General features: G+C 40.0%; 1 protein-coding gene and 1 long non-coding RNA gene across 4 annotated transcripts in view; one reads left to right on the top strand and one right to left on the bottom strand.

Annotated features, from left to right (window-relative positions):
• Positions 1 to 20053, bottom strand: part of ndrg4 (NDRG family member 4) — an 89497-nt gene that overhangs the window by 45995 nt on the left and 23449 nt on the right. The gene's annotated exons all lie outside the window — the stretch shown is intronic.
• LOC124879992 lies at positions 10866 to 11347 on the top strand. The gene is made up of 2 exons (XR_007041190.1): positions 10866 to 11215; positions 11285 to 11347. It is a non-coding gene; the product is annotated as an uncharacterized LOC124879992 (long non-coding RNA).

The following is a 20053-nucleotide window of genomic DNA, read 5'->3' as shown; positions in this document are numbered from 1 at the left end:
GCTTCCATATTGTTTACAAATCAAAAATGCAGCTAGGTGTTGCTACTCAAACCCAATTATTTAATGTATCTCTCTGGGAAGGGTTATAACACTATTTTCAAAGTCCATCATTTTACATGGAGATAGATTATGCACAACTGGAATGTATTTAAGATAGTTGCCAATCTTCCCAGAAGTGAATGTCCTAGGATATTCACTCCAACATCCCACCATAAAATAATCAAAGAAACATAAAAACACGAAGAGCCCCATCTCAGACCGTAAAGCTCTCTGTTAGGTCAAGTTAAGTCAACTTTATTTATATAGCGCTTTTCAGCAACAAGGTACTCAAGGCGCTGCACATAAGAAAAAACATCGCAATGATACAGAAAAACAAACAGAGGTAATTAAAAAATAAAGAGAATAGAATGATGGATAAGAAAATTAAAGGAAAATTGGACTGAAAACGTAACTAATAATGTTTAGATAACACAGTCAAAGGCCACTCTAAACAAATACGTTTTTAATCTTGATTTAAAGCAGTTTAGGGTTTCGGCGCTTTTACAGTTTTCTGGGAGTTTATTCTACATTAGTGGAGCATAAGAAGTAAAAGCTGCTTCTCCATGTTTGGTTCTGGTTCTGGGTATGCAGAGTAGAGCCAGAAGACCTGAGAGGTCTGGGTGGTTGATACACTGACAACAAGTCTGTAATGTATTTTGGTGTTAAGCCATTTAGTCATTTATAGACTAACAGAAGTATTTTAAAGTCTATTCTCTGAGCTACAGGGAGCCAGTGTAGGGACTTTAGAACCGGGCTGATGTGCTCCACTTTCTTAGTTCTAGTGAGGACGCGGGCAGCAGCATTCAGGTCTGAGTCCATCACTACACCCAGGTTTCGAGCCTGACTGGTGGTTTCTTGCTGTATTAACCGAAGCTGTGTGCTAACTTTTAAACGCTCTTCCTTTGGTCCAAAGATTATTACTTCAGTTTTGTTTTGATTCAGCTGAAGAAAATTTAGGCCCATCCATGCATTGATTTCTTCTAAGCGCTTGAATGGGTTCATAGTCACCTGGTGACATCGTAACGTATAACTGTGTGCCGTCTGCATAGGTATGATAACTTACGTTGTTGTTTATTAAAATCTCAGTTAAGGGGAGCATGTACAGGGGTTGGACAATGAAACTGAAACACCTGTCATTTTAGTGTGGGAGGTTTCATGGCTAAATTGGACCAGCCTGGTAGCCAGTCTTCATTGATTGCACATTGCACCAGTAAGAGCAGAGTGTGAAGGTTCAATTAGCAGGGTAAGAGCACAGTTTTGCTCAAAATATTGAAATGCACACAACATTATGGGCGACATACCAGAGTTCAAAAGAGGACAAATTGTTGGTGCACGTCTTGCTGGCGCATCTGTGACCAAGACAGCAAGTATTTGTGATGTATCAAGAGCCACAGTATCCAGTGTAATGTCAGCATACCACCAAGAAGGACGAACAACATCCAACAGGATTAACTGTGGACGCAAGAGAAACTGTCTGAAAGGGATGTTTGGGCGCTAAACCGGATTGTATCCAAAAAACATAAAACCACGGCTGCCCAAATCATGGCAGAATTAAATGTGCACCTCAACTCTCCTGTTTCCACCAGAACTGTCCGTTGGGAGCTCCACAGGGTCAATATACATGGCCGGGCTGCTATAGCCAAACCTTTGGTCACTCACGCCAATGACAAACGTCGGTTTCAATGGCGCAAGGAGCGCAAATCTTGGGCTGTGGACAATGTGAAACATGTATTGTTCTCTGATGAGTCCACCTTTACTGTTTTCCCCACATCCGTCGCCTCTATCAGAATGGGAGCTTCATTAAATTCATGTAACCATGTTTCTGTTAAAAACATAACATCAAGATCCTGGTCAGTAATGAAGTCATTGATTAAAAATGATTTTCCTGACAGAGATCTAATGTTCAATAAAGCCAGTTTGTATGACTTAGTTGCTGATATTAACTCTGTGTATGGTTGTACCTGACAGTTTATGGCTTTTTTTGATTGTTTATTACTGTCTCTTATCCTTTTGGCTTTGTTCTTTCTGTCACGTATAAGCACAGAGATTTTACAACTATTTCCTATTAGGGGCCCACGTTTTTCCTGTTCATTTCTGATAGAGTTACCACTGTTAAAATGTTAAAAGTCTATGACAGGTCAATTAGATAACACTAAATAAATGTGACTTGGTTGAAAGTATCACTAAAGGTAAGCACCTTGTGTGTAAAAAAACCGGCAGCTCAGGTTAGGTTTGCTAAGCCGCAACACATCTGGAAATGTCCCATGGTCAGATGAGTCCAGAATGGAGACTTTTGACCCAATAATTGTACATATGTTTATTCTATTTAAGTGTTATTTATAAAAAAACAAAATGGTCAAAACACGAGGGATATATTATACTGCCTTTCTTTTCATTGTCTTCCCTTTCTTTCCAGGCAGATTGCTGTTTTTATGTTTTCCCACAATCTGGGATTCATCATATATTGCTCTCCAACTAAAATTGTATTACATCCATGTCAAAAGATACATTATTAAACTGTTTTAACCTTTATTCCATCATTATATTTAATAACTAATGTTTCAACATTTCAACTACTTTGTGCTGTTTCCTGAAGCCTTTACAAAAGCCCGGCTAAGTGGCATTCTTCTGATAACAAAGACGCAGATGACATAGATGCTTACTGACCGAGATTACTCAGTTATAGCGTAACTTAGAAGGACACAGGCTATTTTTCCAAAGATAATACAAGGGCCAAGCCTCGATAAAAGCCCTAATCAGGATGGAGTGTTGCGTTTAAACATGCAGCCAACACACAGCTCCATGCAGTGTATACAAGGCACATCAACACACGTCGAGAGAACAGAGTCAGACTGCAGTAATACAACACGAGCACTAGTTCATGATGCCAGCCCACCAACACAGAAACACAGAGCAGCATGATTATACCGATACAGCCAGGGGCTACAGCAGCTTCACAGGGTTGGTGGCATAAATGCATCATGTTGAAACTACAACATTTTACTGTAAGATTGTTTTTTATGTTATTTAAATTACACTCTCAGGACAACTATACCTATTATTTGATGTTGAGGTACATAAATGGGCACAGATGTGCATCCAACACAGCTCAGGTATTAGAACGTACCAGATAAAACCATACAAATGCTCGTACTGCTATAAAAATCATCCCCTCTAACTCTTAAATGTTGCACAATATTGCATATAATTTTACGGTGCATATAATTAGGTGATTAGAAAACTAAACATTTCTATTATAATTACTGGATGTGGAGCTTAACAACCTGAATAACATAAAAAATGTCTTGACCTAAAAAGGCACCCCTATTACATAATTGTTTCTGCAATTTTTAAAATAGATGCTTTTATAATGATCAACTTTGACAGTTTATTAAACACTATTTTATAAACTTCATACATTTACTATATTAAAATATAATTTGTAAAACTAAAAACTAATCACATAGATTAACATGTTTAGTTAAAAAATAAAGAGGACAAGATGAAAGGATTGAAATTGTGGGTTCCTCATAATATCACATAAAATTAAATTAATATCTTTCTATTAAATATTTCATTCATGAATCACATCACACGCAGAGGCGTATTTCCAAAGATAATTGCCTGTCTAAATGTGTTGAGTTTGCAGGTGTTTCTAATACTTATACTATGCAAAGGTACAGTAATTCTGCTCCTAAAGTAGCTTTACTGAGCTGTTCTGTTCATTTAAATGAGGCATTATGAATGTCAGTCAGTCATTTTCTACCACTTCTTCCATAGTGGGTCGCAGGAAAAGTGGTGTCTATCTCCAGCAGTCAAAGGGCGGGAGGTCTCCAGCTACTTCCAAATCAAATACTTCAGATTGTCATGATTGGTCTTCAAGGTACCAAATCCTTTCCAAAGTGAATCATTTATTCTCGGTATTGTACCATTGTGATAAACTACTTTTATACATTCATTTAAAAAACTCAGTTTTATAGCCTTTTCCCTAAAGTAAAAAAGGAATTTTTTACTACAAAGAATGTCCTTAAACACGTCACGGTTTATACCATGGTCTAATTTAGTCTCTGGTCGCCATTTCTGTTCAGTTTTCATTTTACCCTGGTAAACAAGGAAAGTTATTAATAGGTGCAAGTCTTTAAAGCCATTATCTTTTCAAACGCACAAATATACTCACCTCACACTTTTTTGGGAATATTTGGACCTACATGGCATGCCATAAATTTACAAAAACATTGGACACATTCCTCTGATTGCAACTGAAGTGAGATCTGGTGACTGGAAACGACTGGAGTACAGTAAACTGAATGTCATGATGAAGTAACCTGTTTAAGATGATTTGAGTATTGTGACCTGTTGCATTATCCTGTTAAAAGTAGCCATCAGATGATGGCTACACTGTGATCATAAAGGGATGAACATGGTCAGCAGCAATACTCTGTAGAGATTAAACAATGCTCCATTGGTATCAAGGGCCCCAAGGTGTAGCCAGAAAATATTCCCCACCCTATTTCCCACCAACACCACCCAACACTGTTAATTCAAGATATGGTGTATCCATACATTGTTGTTGTTAACACCATATCCTGACCTGACCATCTGAATGTTGCAGCTGAAATAAAGATTCAAATGACCAGGCAACATCTTGCCAATCTGTTATGAGCCTGTGCGAATTGTATCTGGTTTCCTGTTACTAACAGACAGGAGTGGTCTTCTGCAGCTTTAGTCCTTAATATCTGGTGTGTTGTGTGTTGGGAGATGGTATTCTGCCTGCATTGTTTGTAACAAGAGGTTATTTGAGCTCTTGGTTGCTTTTCTATCATCTGAAGCTTGCCTGCTTCAGATGATAGTATGATTTACAAACATTTAGCAATCTATGTTAATATATTAAATAAATTAAACAAGTTAATATATTAAATATATTTAACATATAATATATTAAAGCATTGTGAGATTCTCAGACTTGTTATTTCTATTAATATGAAATATTAATTCTGGTTATAGTATAGATGATCCTTTAATATATTCTGAAGAGATTTTGTTGTCACCTCTCATGATTCTGGAGAAATAAATTGCTGAAAGTGACATAAAAGTAAATAACAGATAAGCATTAGTAGATCCTTTGCCCTGTTATTTCTCCAAAAATCTAGAGTACAATTATTAATTTTTTTTTTTTTACATAAACATGGATGTGAAAGTTGTAAATATGTCATTAATATAAATGTTCTTAAGGTTACTTTTCTGTTTTCCTCTTAATTGCTCAACCGTTGCCTGGATTGGCGTCTGGTCTGCTCTATTACCGTAATGCACCTTGTATGCGCGAAGCTTATCTTTAACAGAGAGCTAACGTTGGCTGGCGTGACTGTCGGCACATATGACCGCAGTGAACTGTGCTGGGTGACACAGAAAACATCACCGAAAAATCACCCTTATAAAATAAAAGCTGTCTTTTTGAAATAAAAGCTGACTTCTAAAAAAATGACATTTTGCAATAAAAAACTGCTGGAATTACATAAAAATAGCCTCAACAATAATTTCAATTATTAGGTAAAAATGTTATACAAAAATTCATCAATGTTATATAGCTGATTTTTAATAGAAAATGAAATATATTTCATTTTCCATTAAAAATCAGCTTTGAGCTGAGAATTTAATATGCATTCAATTATTTCACAATTTCATTGTCACATTAAATCATTATCTATTATTTATTTATGTAGATACTCGTTTCTAAATGTTTCATTTATTTATTTAATTTTGATCACTTTAGCGTTCCATAGAAACAAGTTTGAAATTTTATATATATACATATATATAAATCATTATAAGTGCAAAATTTAAATTAAATGGGCTAAATCTAAAAATTGTAATATTTATTTCACATGTTTCAAAATAAATGTACATATAGCAATATAATAAATAGCTTTTTCTATTTAACCCTAATATAGTGACATATATAAATGCACGTCTTTCTTTGTATTTTGGTATTTTTCTTCCATATTGTAAGATACTAGGGCTAACTTATTGAAAATCTCTGGGTACCGTTTGCTCCCTAACAGCTTTCCTAAATTAATTTCGATAAGGGTAAATAATCCTATAAATACTTCCTAAATAATGAGGATTTCACTATATTATATTTAAGATTTGAGTATATGTTAATAAATGTGGACAGCTAAAATATTACTCTCAGTTATCAAGGTAAGATATTAACTTGCTTTGGAAATATGAGAAAACTGTTTAGCATTTCTAAACCCAGATAAACAACAACTCAATGTCTGTTACTTCTATATCATTCCTTTCTCTTTTTCACGTCCTCTGCTGTTCCCCCCGGCAGTCATTCAGTCTTATCTGGATGCTTTTATCAAGACACTTTTAAAAAGACAAAGCACAGATGCCAGTTACAGTCATTTTTAGACGCTGATAAGGAGTGTTTTTGTCTTTATAACCCTGCAAGATTTAATGCTCAACACTGAAAAGGGTTAGAAATTACTCATTGAAGCACAGTTTCGTGCTCTTGACATTACCATCGACATTACTATTCACCTACTGTGTTGTGACGGTAACATATGAGCCTGTTTTCTCCTTCCTTCTGTTTATCACCTCTCTCACTGTCTCCCACCCACTGTGACCAGTTTATTAAATGGGTCAGTGTGACCTTCTGTAGTCACTGGAATGCAGCAATGAAAGGCAAAAATAAGAGAACCAAACCCAAACGACACCTCAAGCTGTCCAGTTATCGCATTTTATCTGCTGCTATCCCAATTTGGTGCAACGGTAACAATTAGTGGCACATATTTACTTAAAACCCACAGTCTGTAGTTGACTATCTAAACACTTTAGAATAAGACATGTCTGAGGTTAAATTCTAGAAATCAGAGAACACATTAAGGACAGATTTCCCAGAAACCCTGGTAAAGCCAGTTCTGATAATGATACTCAGTTATCCTCCATACCCACATAATTTTGTACAGAGTTGTCTGGAAGCTACATCACCATTAGAGAAGCAATAGGTTGACCACACCATAGAGCATGTTTTCAGCAGTCCATTAAAGGGCCGGCACAAAAATACCCAAGCCAAATAACCATGCAATTTAGAGTCTCTAATTCATCTAATTTGCAGGATTCTTGACGTTGGAAATGTGTAAGAAAGCCAGAGCAACCAAAAAAGGGTTGAGCATTGGTAAAATATGCCATGTCTTTTCCAGCTGCTGTGAACCTTCCTAGCCCTCTTTTCAAGTACAAGTAAGGAAAATAAATAAACTAAAAATAAATATTAACATACAACAGAGCTTCGGTAGTACAAATTCCAATTATTACTGAAATAACATGCACTTATTCTGTGGTGCATTCCTGTTTAAACTTGCCCATGAGTACACGTAGATCTCCACTTACAAATGCAGTTTGAACGACTAACCTTCATTTGCAGCTCTGACTATAAAACCTGTCTAGTCTTTAACCAGCTATTGTATATAAATGCTTCATAAAGCTGTATGTTTAGCTACATTTAGATAAATTGGTACATTATTAATCCAGTGAGAGAAATTGTTGAGTTACAACAGCATCAGCGAAGACATTTATAACAAACCAGACAAAAAACCGGTATGTAATATGGAAACATTAGTACCAAAGGCAAGGAGGACAGATTAATTATTTATCGATACACAACACAGTACATAATGATAAACAGAGTTGAATGAGTGAGTAAAATTAATATCTAGAATATATTATTGTTTGTTGAGTAGCCTAATAGCTGCTAGCAAATAAAGTGCCTAGAGTTCTTTCCTCCACCTAGGAAGGTTCAGTCTGAAGGTGCTTCTTTGTAAAATGTCTAAAGCATAAAGTGGGTGGGAGGAGTTATTGCTGATTGAGTTTACTGAGCTTTCTCAACTCTGCCACCTGCTGAACTGTGTCTAGTTGTGCCCTGCATGTGGTGCTTGCCTTGTTAATCAGTTTGTTATTTAGAGATTAGAATTGGGAGGTGGTATTGTAAAAAAGGATTTGCCCCTAACATGTTTATTCGTTTTTTTCTTTTTTTTTCGCACTTATATGTTCCAGATCTTGAAAGAAATGTTGTTATCATACAAATATTTCTTAAGTAAATATAGAAAGTAATTTTCAAATGATGAGATTATTTATTAGGGGAAAAAAGCTATTAAAAACAAACCAGGTCCTATGGAAAATAGCAATTGCCCATAAACTTAATAAGTGGCATCCAGCACATCTGCATTTAAGTTTTTGCAATATCTGGTAATCAGTCTTTCATATAAATCACTGTGGAGAAACTTTGCCCCACCCTTTTATTGAGAATTGTTTTAATTCAGCCACATTGGAGGGTTTGTTTAAGATCATGCTCCAGTATCTTATCAGTCTGATTTAGGTCTGATTTAGGTCTGATAACTTAGTCTAGGGCACTCCATACCATTTATATAGTCTGACATATATATTTGCTATTTCTCTTAGCATTATACAGGCTGACACTGGAGATAATCTGCTATGACATCCACCCACCAAAGATTGGCACGTATCCTCAATGGTTTCTATTTGTGAATAATCTTTTCACTGTAGAGTAATTTTGGAACTCCTGGACTCCTGGCCAGGGGTCTTCCTGCATGGAGTTTGCATGTTCTCCCCTATGCATGTGTGGGTTCTCTCTGGGTATTCCGGCTTCCTCCCACAGTCCAAAGACATGCCTGTTAGGTTAATTGGACTCTCTAAATTTCCCTTAGGTGTGTGAATGAGTGTGTGCTTGGTTGTTTGTGTGTTGCCCTGCGATGGACTGGCGATCTGTCCATAGACTGCTGGCGCCAACTCCTCCGTGACCCACTCTGGAAGAAGCGGTAGAAAATGATTGACTGACCGACTGACTTTAATTTATTATTGGCAATAGTTGTTTCTCTAAAGTCATTTTCATGTCTTTTCACTTTGCTATTGTGTTAACACACGCAGCTTCTCCATATTGGCTTAACCTTTTTTAACAAGGAAAAACTGGAATTAACTGTCTGTTAATTCCAGTTTCTATACACTTGAGGTTAGATTTAAATAAGTTTAGAACCTAGTTAAGAACAGATAATCTTTAATATTTTTTCATACATATAACCCTAAGACCTTTTCAGTCATCAGACACTGAAAAGGAACATCAATTTCCCGGAATAACATCAAACTATGTAATATACTGTAGTTGTTTTTTTTTTGAGGCAGTTGTGTTTGAAATCGTAACTGACTTTGCAACCCAAATTTTGAGAAACACTTCTATGATCTTAATAATTCATCAGAAACATTTTAGATTTTCACCTCACATTATCCTTCAGCAGTGTAAGGTATCTACACCACTCTGTCCCTTAGGACACTCAGGGAACTACTGAGGCATGCAGTCCACTTTCCACAGAGAAGAGCCAAACTTCAAAGCCTCTCTTCATCACCGGCTGCGCTCAGACAGTCAGTGTGTCAGTGGGGGTAAATCTATTTTGTTAAATCCGTTGTGATGAATAAATGTTTGCAAGAAAAAAAATGAAAAATTTTTCTATCACTGGATTGGGTTTTGAGTGGAAAACCAATTCAGCGTTTTCTTTTTAAGAGAACAAAGTGAGTTCGTCCTGTTTTTTTCTGCCTCCTTCACGTCTCTCCTTTCTTTAGTTTTTCCCAGACAGGGTTGCCGTGATAACATAGCTGGGTCCAATGGCGCCTGGCTCATCCCCTCTTTTTCCTTTTCAAATTATATATTTATGTTTTACACCACGATCTTGACTAAATATTCTAGTCAACATATCAGCACAGTTTAACACTATCATCAAGCATGATAGATCACGTGATGTGATCTCATTTTTTTCAAATTCAAATAAATTATAACTAAGATTAGTAAATTATTGACAGAACAATAAACTGAACAGATCTGCTCCAAAATATGTCACCACCTGAAAATGATTAAAAGCAAATGATATGAAAATGATAATGAAAAGATATATGCCACAAACCCAAACCAATTGTTCCTGTTTTAATGAAAAATCCATAGACAAGTCTTTTGAAGAAACAGTGGTTTTAGAGTTGTTACATTGTTACATATACTCCTTAGACTGTATGTGATGAAGCAACAACTAAACCCAATAATTAGGGAAAGCATAGAGCAATTTCCTGTCATTCATGGTTTATACCTGCTTACTCAGGGTCACCGGAGTCGGGTTGCAAGAGAGGCAACTATGCATGCAAGCACTCATACTTAAGGATAATTTAGAGTGGTCAGTTCACCAAACATAATTGGTTTTGGATGGTGGCTGGAAGCTAAAGTACCTGCTAAAGGTAAACATGCTAACAGAGAAAGAGCCACTGGACATTCTTGCTGCAGGACAAAAGTGGTGATATCTCCACCACCAGGCAAAGCATTATTTTCTTTATACACTGTTCTGCACAGGTCAAAAATCAAGTAATAAGTATGTAATGAATTGTTTGTATTTCAAATAAGTAATGCTAACAAACTAATAAAACATTTGACAAATAAGTTTACATGATAATGCATTGGTCCACTGCATTAATATTAGTCAACCATTAGACAAACTACTTGTTTACTATAATGTACTTTTTGCATGAGAACTAGAATCAATTTATCAGAAAAGATATATTTTTACACAAAATAAAGCTGATTAAAAACCTAAAAGTTACCAAGTATCTGTCTAATTTGCACATGTTACATTAGAAGGCGTCAGGGTCTGAACTGCTGGTCATGTCAGTAATCAGTCTCCTCATTAGGTGTCGCAGGAGTCCTGGAATCTGGAGGCTGACAGGTGTAGCCTATCTGGTCATCAGCCACGGTGCTATAAGGAGGACTGCCAGCACTTCAGCGGCTGACTGTTTTGCCACCTGTTACACCCAGCTCTCCTCGAATCTTGTGTTTTCAAGTGTTTGTCAAAGCTAAGCTTCTTAGTAACTCTACTCCTTCCACACAGGTCTTGCTCTATGCATCGTTACCTTGGTTCCGAAGAATCTTTGGAAAGTCCCACGGACCATGAATCTCACCGGACATCTTACCTTGGCGGCAGCCCGACCGGATCAGAGCACCATTTCAGTTGCGAACCTTGTCCACCCTCCTCGAAGGATTACGTCCCTGGCTCCTGTCGGCACCTCACTCTGGATCAGCACTCAGTGCCGACGCATTCTCTCCCTGGCGGATACCGACGCCCCATCAGTAAGCATATCCGCAAACTGCGTTTTGTTTCCATTATCTATTACTTACCCTTGTTCCTCTCCATCACAGTTGAGCCTGGCTTCCTTGTCACCGGACCCTCGTTCCAGTCTTTAAATAAAATAACTAAAACATTCTTGGTTTCTGATTGTTCTCTGCATTTGGGTCAAGTCGGCAGTCAGAACTATGACAGAAGGTTGATTTAATGATCTGATTCTGATTTTTAATTTATTGTAAACCTAAAAAGGAAGATTAACAAAAATAAAAGAACACATAAAGGCATTCCCATCAATCTGCTCAGGACAAGGAGAAAGGACCTGTTTGGGTCCAAGATGTGAAGCCATTTTAATACTAACAGAACCGTTTGTATCCTCACAGATATGTGGCTCTTTGACTGTCTAATTTAGCTTTAAGACACATCTGGACACAGATGTTTGCCTTTCTTTGAACACGTTGACAATACAAACATAATCAAATGGATGCATATAGATATGGTTCCAAAATTGCATCTAACGTAGGCTGCCTAGTAACACACTAACATCACAAATGAGTGTCTATGAATCAGTACAAATTGATTAATTATCAAATCTCTAGTCCTTATCCAGACCCAATCCCGATTAACTCCTATATGGACCCTTCTCTGTTAGATTTAGATTTTTTTTTTATCTTTGAATGTGTTATAACATTTATAATAATTAATTTTCAGCTTTTAAGGCCTTTAAGGTCCTGCATGGCAATAGTTTTGATTGATGGCAGAAGTTTGGGGTCTGTGGTTTCTGTTTCTGGAAACAGAACTCAACCTTCAGACAGACAGACACCAGAGGCTTAAAGAGTACGAAAGCAAACATATTGTTACAACTGTGAAGCAGCTGTGTAAAAATCTACTCAGGTATTTAATTTAAACCAAGCCATATTTTGGCATTACAATTAAAGCTACAGCCAGACCTCTATGACAAATCAACCAAATTGATTTGAGATCTAGTTTGTCACCTTTAGAACAGTGTGCCACGCAGTTCTTCCGTTTTTTATTTTTTGTTATGAATCAGTATTTAATCAAGACAAAATACATCATCCAAAACAGTTTCTACATGCACATACCTTGGTTGTTATCACATAAGGCATAAAGTAACTGATCCGATCATTTGAGTAAATACAGTTGCATTTTTCTTGTTAGTTTTCCTATTTATTAACATGTTTCCAATGAAATATTTTATTATGGTCTGTATGACTGTACAAAAACATCCAAGTCATTTTAGAACATTGCAACACCCACAATAGTGAAACATGGTGGTGGCAGCATCGTGCTGTTGGGATGCTTTTTTTCAACATGGACAAGGACACTGGTTAGAGTTGATGGATGAAGCTAAATACAGGGAAATGAGACTGGGATGGAGGTTCACCTTACAGTATCGGACAACAACCATTCCACAATGGAATGGTTGAGATCAAAGCATATTCTTGTGTCAGAATAGCCTAGTAAAAATCAAAATCCATTTAAGAATCTGTTCCCATTCTTTCCAAATCAAGAATGGACCAAATTGTCAGTCTCAAGATGTACAAAGCGTGGCTGCCTGGTGGTGAACCATTGCCTTGTTTGTAGCCCTGTTGCCCTGCAGCAAGATTTACATCCTGGCCTTGTTTCTCTGTCTTGCCCTGTGATGGACTGACAACTTCTCTAGGGAGTACCGCGCATCTCGCCCAATGACCGTTGGAAACCAGCCCAGCACCCTACCTCCCCTTCATATTACAGGGTATAGACATCCCAAAACAGAATGATGTGCATGGTTAATTGTTAGGGTTTGAAAACTTTTGTATTGTTTATCACTCATGTCTGCTCTAAGTGCTTTTCATTCCTACATGCCACAGAAAGGGATATGGGGGAGACAAGTTAGCTATGCTTTTATCAGCAACATCTAGGGACTGGTACCGAGTCCTCACTCCCTCTTTGTTTAAAATCAAGACACATGAACCCTAACCTTTCTGACCCCACACACACACACACACACACACACAAACACACACACACACACACACACACACACACACACACACACACACACACACACACACACTGAATGTTTGTTGAACTGTGTGTGAACCAGCATGTATAAATAAAGAGAGAGGGGTGCCAACACTTTATAGTCTGCACTGCAAAAGTGAGCTACCCTTGCTGCAAGTAAAACCGACTCTGTATCATTCTTGCCTCTGAGTTGACTAATTAATACCTAACATTAATGACAAACATGCAGCTATAATTGCAGTGAAAGGTAGATATGTGGGTCTAATGTCAAACGCACACAACACTTTTTTCAGATTTTGATTAGTAAAATGTTCTCTTCACAATTCTGCGCGGGTTTGTATTGGTTTATCACAAAAAAATCCCAATAAAACAGCTTAAAGTGTAATGAAACAAAATGTGAACAAGTTTAAAAGGTATTAATACCTTTATATGAGCCTTAAGAGAGGGAGACAGGATATTATTGAGGAGTATACAGAAGCAACTTAAAGTCAAGAAAAGAGACAGCAAGGTTGTGCAAGAAGAAGCTGTAGAGCAAGCTCCAGCTAAACAGTATCAGAGATCTGTGGTCAGGGATGAAGAGGATCACAGACTTCAAGCAGAAGAACGACCAGACCGATGGATGTTTGGACAGAGCCAATGAACTAAACACATTCTTTAATAGGTTCAGTTCAGAAACAAGTTCAGCATCCTGCTTTCCTGCTCACAGGCAAACAGACGTCCCACCCTCCTTTGAACCACAGCTTTTCTGTCACACCTCAAATGTTTTATCTTCCATCTCAGCCATGGACCCTTCTGCTTCTACATGTTTGTCTTCAACCAAATCAAAAGATGCTGATGCTGCCTTTGCCTCCCCCTTCCATCCGTGTGTCTCAATAAGTCAGGTGAAGATGCAACTGGAAAGACTGAACCAGAATAAGGTTGCAGGTCCAGTTGGTGTCAGCCTTAGAGTTCTGAAGGCCTGTGCAGATCAGCTCTGTGGGATTCTGCAGTACCTCTCCAATCTTAGCCTGGCCCAGAAGAACATTCCAGTGTTGTGGAAGAACTCCTGTCTTGTTCCAAAGAAAACTCACCTATCAGTCCTCAATGACTATAGACCTGTTGCCCTGACACCCCAAATCATGAAGGTCCTAGAGAGACTCCTGTTGGCCCACCTGACTAAGCAAACAAGGAACCATCAGGACCCCCTTTAGTTTGCTTATCACAGGGGAGTTGGAGTTGAAGATGCCATTATACACCTGCTTCAACAAACCCACTGTGATCTGGACAAAGCCAGCAGCACTGTGAGGATCATGTTCTTTGATTTCTCCAGTGCATTTAATACAATCCAACCTGATTTGCTTTGCCATAAACTCCAGAAGACTCAGGTGGAGGCTTCAACAATCTCCTGGATCAAAGACTACCTGACAAACAGACCACAGTTTGTGAAACTGAAGGATTGTGTGTCTAACCAGGTAGTCAGCAGCACAGGAGCACCACAGGGGACTGTGCGCTCACTGTTCTTTTTCACTCTGTATACATCAGACTTCCAGTACAAGACAGACTCCTGTCATCTGCAGAAATACTCAGATGATTCTGCAATCATGGGATGTATCAGATATAGACAAGAAGCTGAAAAAAGGGAGCTGGTGGATCACTGTGTGGCATGGTCTGGAACTAAAACAAAGGAGATGACTGTAGATTTTAAGAAAAACATGAATAGGTCAAACACTATTTCCATCATGGGAGAAGAAGTGGAGGAGTATAACTATCTTGGTGTTCACCTGGACAACAGACTACAGTGGAAAAGCAACTGTAAAGCCGTCTACAAGAAGGGACAGAGCAGACTGTTCTTCTTGAGGAAGCTTAGGTCTTTCGGTGTTTGCAGCAAGATACTGCATACCTTCTGTAAGTCTGTTGTGGAGAGTGTGATCTCTTCTCCATCATCTGCTGGGGTAGCAGCATCAGAGCCAGGGACCTGAACAAGCTCAACAAGCTAATAAAGAAGGCTGGCTCTGTTCTGGGGACTCCTCTGGAACGTCTGGAGATCATTGTGCAAAGAAGGATTCTTCATAAAATGAAGAACATTATGGAGAACCCTGAGCATCCTCTTCATGAGACTGTTGTGCAACAACAGAGTGTCTTCAGTCAGAGGCTTCTTCAGAACTGCTGTAAGACAGACCTCTACAGAAGATCCTTCCTGCCAATGGCCATATTGGCCTATAACAGCTCTTTCAAGAAACCTGGATAATATGAGCTACAACAACAATATTTAATTTCCCTTTGGGATGAATAAAGTATTTTTGAATTTGAATTATAAAACATTGCGAGCATAAATTGAGGCTTTCTGTCAAACAGGAAAACAACTGTATGGCCATTTGAAGGGTAAACAACGGATCTAATCTATGATCAATGAATTGATACTCTGAAAAAACCAGCAACATCACAGGCACTGACATACAATTAAGGTTACACTTTCATATGAAGCAATAGAGACCTATTTTGATAAAATACTGCAGCTGAGATGTTGTGACAAAACTCAGGTCTGCTCCCCCACATCTTCGGCAGCCTCATCACACCACCAGGTCGCTGAATCACCTCAGCCGTGTCAATTAGACATAGTTCAAAGAGGAAAAAAAACTTCCAAAGGATATGCCTCTTTCTCCTCCACACCCATAAGGTGATAAGACTGCACTACCAGCATGTACCCGTACTCGTCGTACTCATCGTCTTCCGCTTATCCGGGACCGGGTCGCGGGGGCAGCAGACTCAGCAGAGACGCCCAGACATCCCTCTCCCTAGACACCTCCTCCAGCTCCTCCGGGTGGAGCCCAAGGCGTTCCCAGGCCAGCCGAGAGACATAGTCCCTCCAGCGTGTCCTGGGCCGTCCCCTGGGCCTCCTCCCGGTGGGACGTGCCTGGAACACCTCCCGAGGAAGGTGTCCAAGAGGCATTTGGTATAGATGCCCGAGCCACCTCAACTGGCTCTTCTTGATGTGAGGTGGCTCGGGCATCTATACCGGATGCCTCCTGGATGCCTTCCCCGGGAGGTGTTCCAGGCACGTCCCACCGGGAGGAGGCCCAGGGGACGGCCCAGGACACGCTGGAGGGACTATGTCTCTCGGCTCCCTATCTCTAAGGGAGTGCCCGGCCACCCTAAGGAGGAAGCTCATTTCAGCCGCTTGTATCCGGGATCTCGTTCTTTCGGTCATGACCCAAAAGTTCATAGCCATAGGTGAGGGTAGGAACGTAAACCGACCGGTAAATTGAGAACTTTGCTTTTCGGCTCAGCAGTCTCTTCACCACAACGGACCGGCACAGTGCCCCCATTACTGCGGCAGCCGCACCGATCCGTCTGTCGATCTCCCGCTCCATTTTTCCCCCACTCGTGAACAAGACCCCGAGATACTTAAACTCCTCCACTTGAGGCAGGAACTCCCCTCCAACCTGAAGAGGACAGGCCATCCTTTTTCGGTCGAGTACCATCGCCTCGGACTTGGAGGAGCTGATCTTCATCCCAGCCATTTCACACTAGGCTGCGAACCGCCACAGCGCATGCTGTAGGTCTTAGCTAGAGGGGGCCAGCAGGACCACGTCATCTGCAAAAAGGAGAGACAAAATCCACTGGTCCGCAAACCAGACCCCCTCCGGCCCTTGGCTGCGTCTAGAAATCCTGTCCATAAAAGTTATGAACAGGACCGGTGACAAAGGGCAACCCTGCCGGAGTCCAACATGCACCGAGAACAGGTTCGACTTAGTGCCGGCAATGCGGACCAAACTCCTGCTCCACTCGTACAGGGACCGGATGGCCCCTAATAAAGGGCCCCCGATTCCATACTCCTGGAGCACCCCCCACAGGGCATCACGAGGAACACAGTCGAATGCCTTCTCCAGGTCCACAAAACACATGTGAACCGGTTGGGCAAACTCCCATGAACCCTCAAGCACCCTGTAGAGGGTATAGAGCTGGTCCAGTGTTACACGGCCGGGACGAAAACCACACTGCTCCTCCTGAAGCCGAGGTTCGACTATCGGCCGGACTCTCCTCTCCAATACCCTGGCGTAGGCCTTACCAGGGAGGCTGAGGAGTGTGATCCCCCTGTAGTTGGAACAGTCCAGAGGCACTGTCCCCGACCGCCACGCAATGTTGAAGAGGCGTGTCAACCATGACAGCCCAACAACATCCAGAGATTTGAGGTACTCAGGGTGGATCTCATCCACCCTCGAAGCCTTGCCACTGCGGAGCTTTTCAACCACCTCGCTGACTTCAGCCTGGGTGATGAAAGAGTCCAACCCCGAGTCCCCAGCCTCTGTTTCCACCACGGAATGTGAATCTCAACTTTTAAAAATCTTAGTTTCTGTCACCAAAAACATGACAAAAAATATTTAAATGTGAACAGGAAGTGCAAACACAGCAAATATTCTCTGTTTTATATGGGCTGCTTTTCATTTTATGAAGCTCTGACTTTGCACACCTTCCACCTAACAACCAACAAGCACAAATATAGAAGTGGAATGTAGGTCTCTAAAAACCCACTTATGTTTTCCCTCTTCATTTCACTCAAAATATATGCTGTAAAACAAGCTTATACAGGTCCTTCTCAAAATATTAGCATATTGTGATAAAGTTCATTATTTTCCATAATGTCAAGATGAAAATTTAACATTCATATATTTTAGATTCATTGCACACTAACTGAAATATTTCAGGTCTTTTATTGTCTTAATTCAGATGATTGTGGCATACAGCTCATGAAAACCCAAAATTCCTATCTCACAAAATTAGCATATTTCATCCGACCAATAAAAGAAAAGTGTTTTTAATACAAAAAACGTCAACCTTCAAATAATCATGTACAGTTATGCACTCAATACTTGGTCGGGAATCCTTTTGCAGAAATGACTGCTTCAATGCGGCGTGGCATGGAGGCAATCAGCCTGTGGCACTGCTGAGGTCTTATGGAGGCCCAGGATGCTTCGATAGCGGCCTTTAGCTCATCCAGAGTGTTGGGTCTTGAGTCTCTCAACGTTCTCTTCACAATATCCCACAGATTCTCTATGGGGTTCAGGTCAGGGGAGTTGGCAGGCCAATTGAGCACAGTGATACCATGGTCAATAAACCATTTACCAGTGGTTTTGGCACTGTGAGCGGGTGCCAGGTCGTGCTGAAAAATGAAATCTTCATCTCCATAAAGCTTTTCAGCAGATGGAAGCATGAAGTGCTCCAAAATCTCCTGATAGCTAGCTGCATTGACCCTGCCCTTGATAAAACACAGTGGACCAACACCAGCAGCTGACACGGCACCCCAGACCATCACTGACTGTGGGTACTTGACACTGGACTTCTGGCATTTTGGCATTTCCTTCTCCCCAGTCTTCCTCCAGACTCTGGCACCTTGATTTCCGAATGACATGCAGAATTTGCTTTCATCCGAAAAAAGTACTTTGGACCACTGAGCAACATGTTGTCCAGTGCTGCTTCTCTGTAGCCCAGGTCAGGCTCTTCTGCCGCTGTTTCTGGTTCAAAAGTGGCTTGACCTGGGGAATGCGGCACCTGTAGCCCATTTCCTGTACACGCCTGTGCACGGTGGCTCTGGATGTTTCTACTCCAGACTCAGTCCACTGCTTCCGCAGGTCCCCCAAGGTCTGGAATCGGCCCTTCTCCACAATCTTCCACAGGGTCCGGTCACCTCTTCTCGTGGTGCAGCGTTTTCTGCCACACTTTTTCCTTCCCACAGACTTCCCACTGAGGTGCCTTGATACAGCACTCTGGGAACAGCCTATTCGTTCAGAAATTTCTTTCTGTGTCTTACCCTCTTGCTTGAGGGTGTCAATAGTGGCCTTCTGGACAGCAGTCAGGTCGGCAGTCTTACCCATGATTGGGGTTTTTAGTGATGAACCAGGCTGGGAGTTTTAAAGGCCTCAGGAATCTTTTGCAGGTGTTTAGAGTTAACTCGTTGATTCAGATGATTAGGTTCATAGCTCGTTTAGAGACCCTTTTAATGATATGCTAATTTTGTGAGATAGGAATTTGGGGTTTTCATGAGCTGTATGCCAAAATCATCCGTATTAAGACAATAAAAGACCTGAAATATTTCAGTTAGTGTGCAATGAATCTAAAATATATGAATGTTAAATTTTCATCATGACATTATGGAAAATAATGAACTTCATCACAATATACTAATATTTTGAGAAGGACCTGTATGTCTAAAGGGTTTCAGACAATCTGTAACATCCATGGGAGTGCACTACCATGACCTGAGTTGTTCGCTGGCAGCTTATGACTTACGGCAGAAAGAGCATTTGTCATGGTAGCAATTAAAGCCAATCTAAATGCATTACCCTTACCAACATTAAAAAATAAAATTTTAAATAAAATACAATAATCCTCTGGCTGTTTGCCACTGCAAAAACAAGTCTGCCTGATTTGTGACACAATGCCTCACAAGGCTTCTTAAACGATGCTCTACCAATGCTTGCTTATACATAAACAGGAAGTGGCTAGTCTGTTTTAGGTGTTTGATTTATATTTCTCTCCTTCTCTCTGCCAGGTCTTCTGAAAATAACATTTCTTCTTTTATAAAAAACAGGATGTACTGTGCTGTGCTTTCTGTTGAGCTGAGTTCCCCCACCTGTCAGATGGAGTACTTCCAAACACCATTAGAAACCAGGACTGGAGAAGCTCATTGATTTGGCCTTTTTAGGCTATGAACCTTCTAGTAATCTTGTGTTATTGAGATCTCTCATAGTGTGCACAATGAGCATCTTCAGTTATCAAAACAAAAAAAAACTATACAAAAACAAGCCATATCATCTCTTGGGAGTAGAAGCAGATCTATTTGT

This window comes from Girardinichthys multiradiatus, chromosome 2, assembly GCF_021462225.1.
Source record: "Girardinichthys multiradiatus isolate DD_20200921_A chromosome 2, DD_fGirMul_XY1, whole genome shotgun sequence".
NCBI classification, from domain to species: domain Eukaryota; kingdom Metazoa; phylum Chordata; class Actinopteri; order Cyprinodontiformes; family Goodeidae; genus Girardinichthys; species Girardinichthys multiradiatus.
This window is presented reverse-complemented; position numbering and strand designations above follow the sequence as displayed.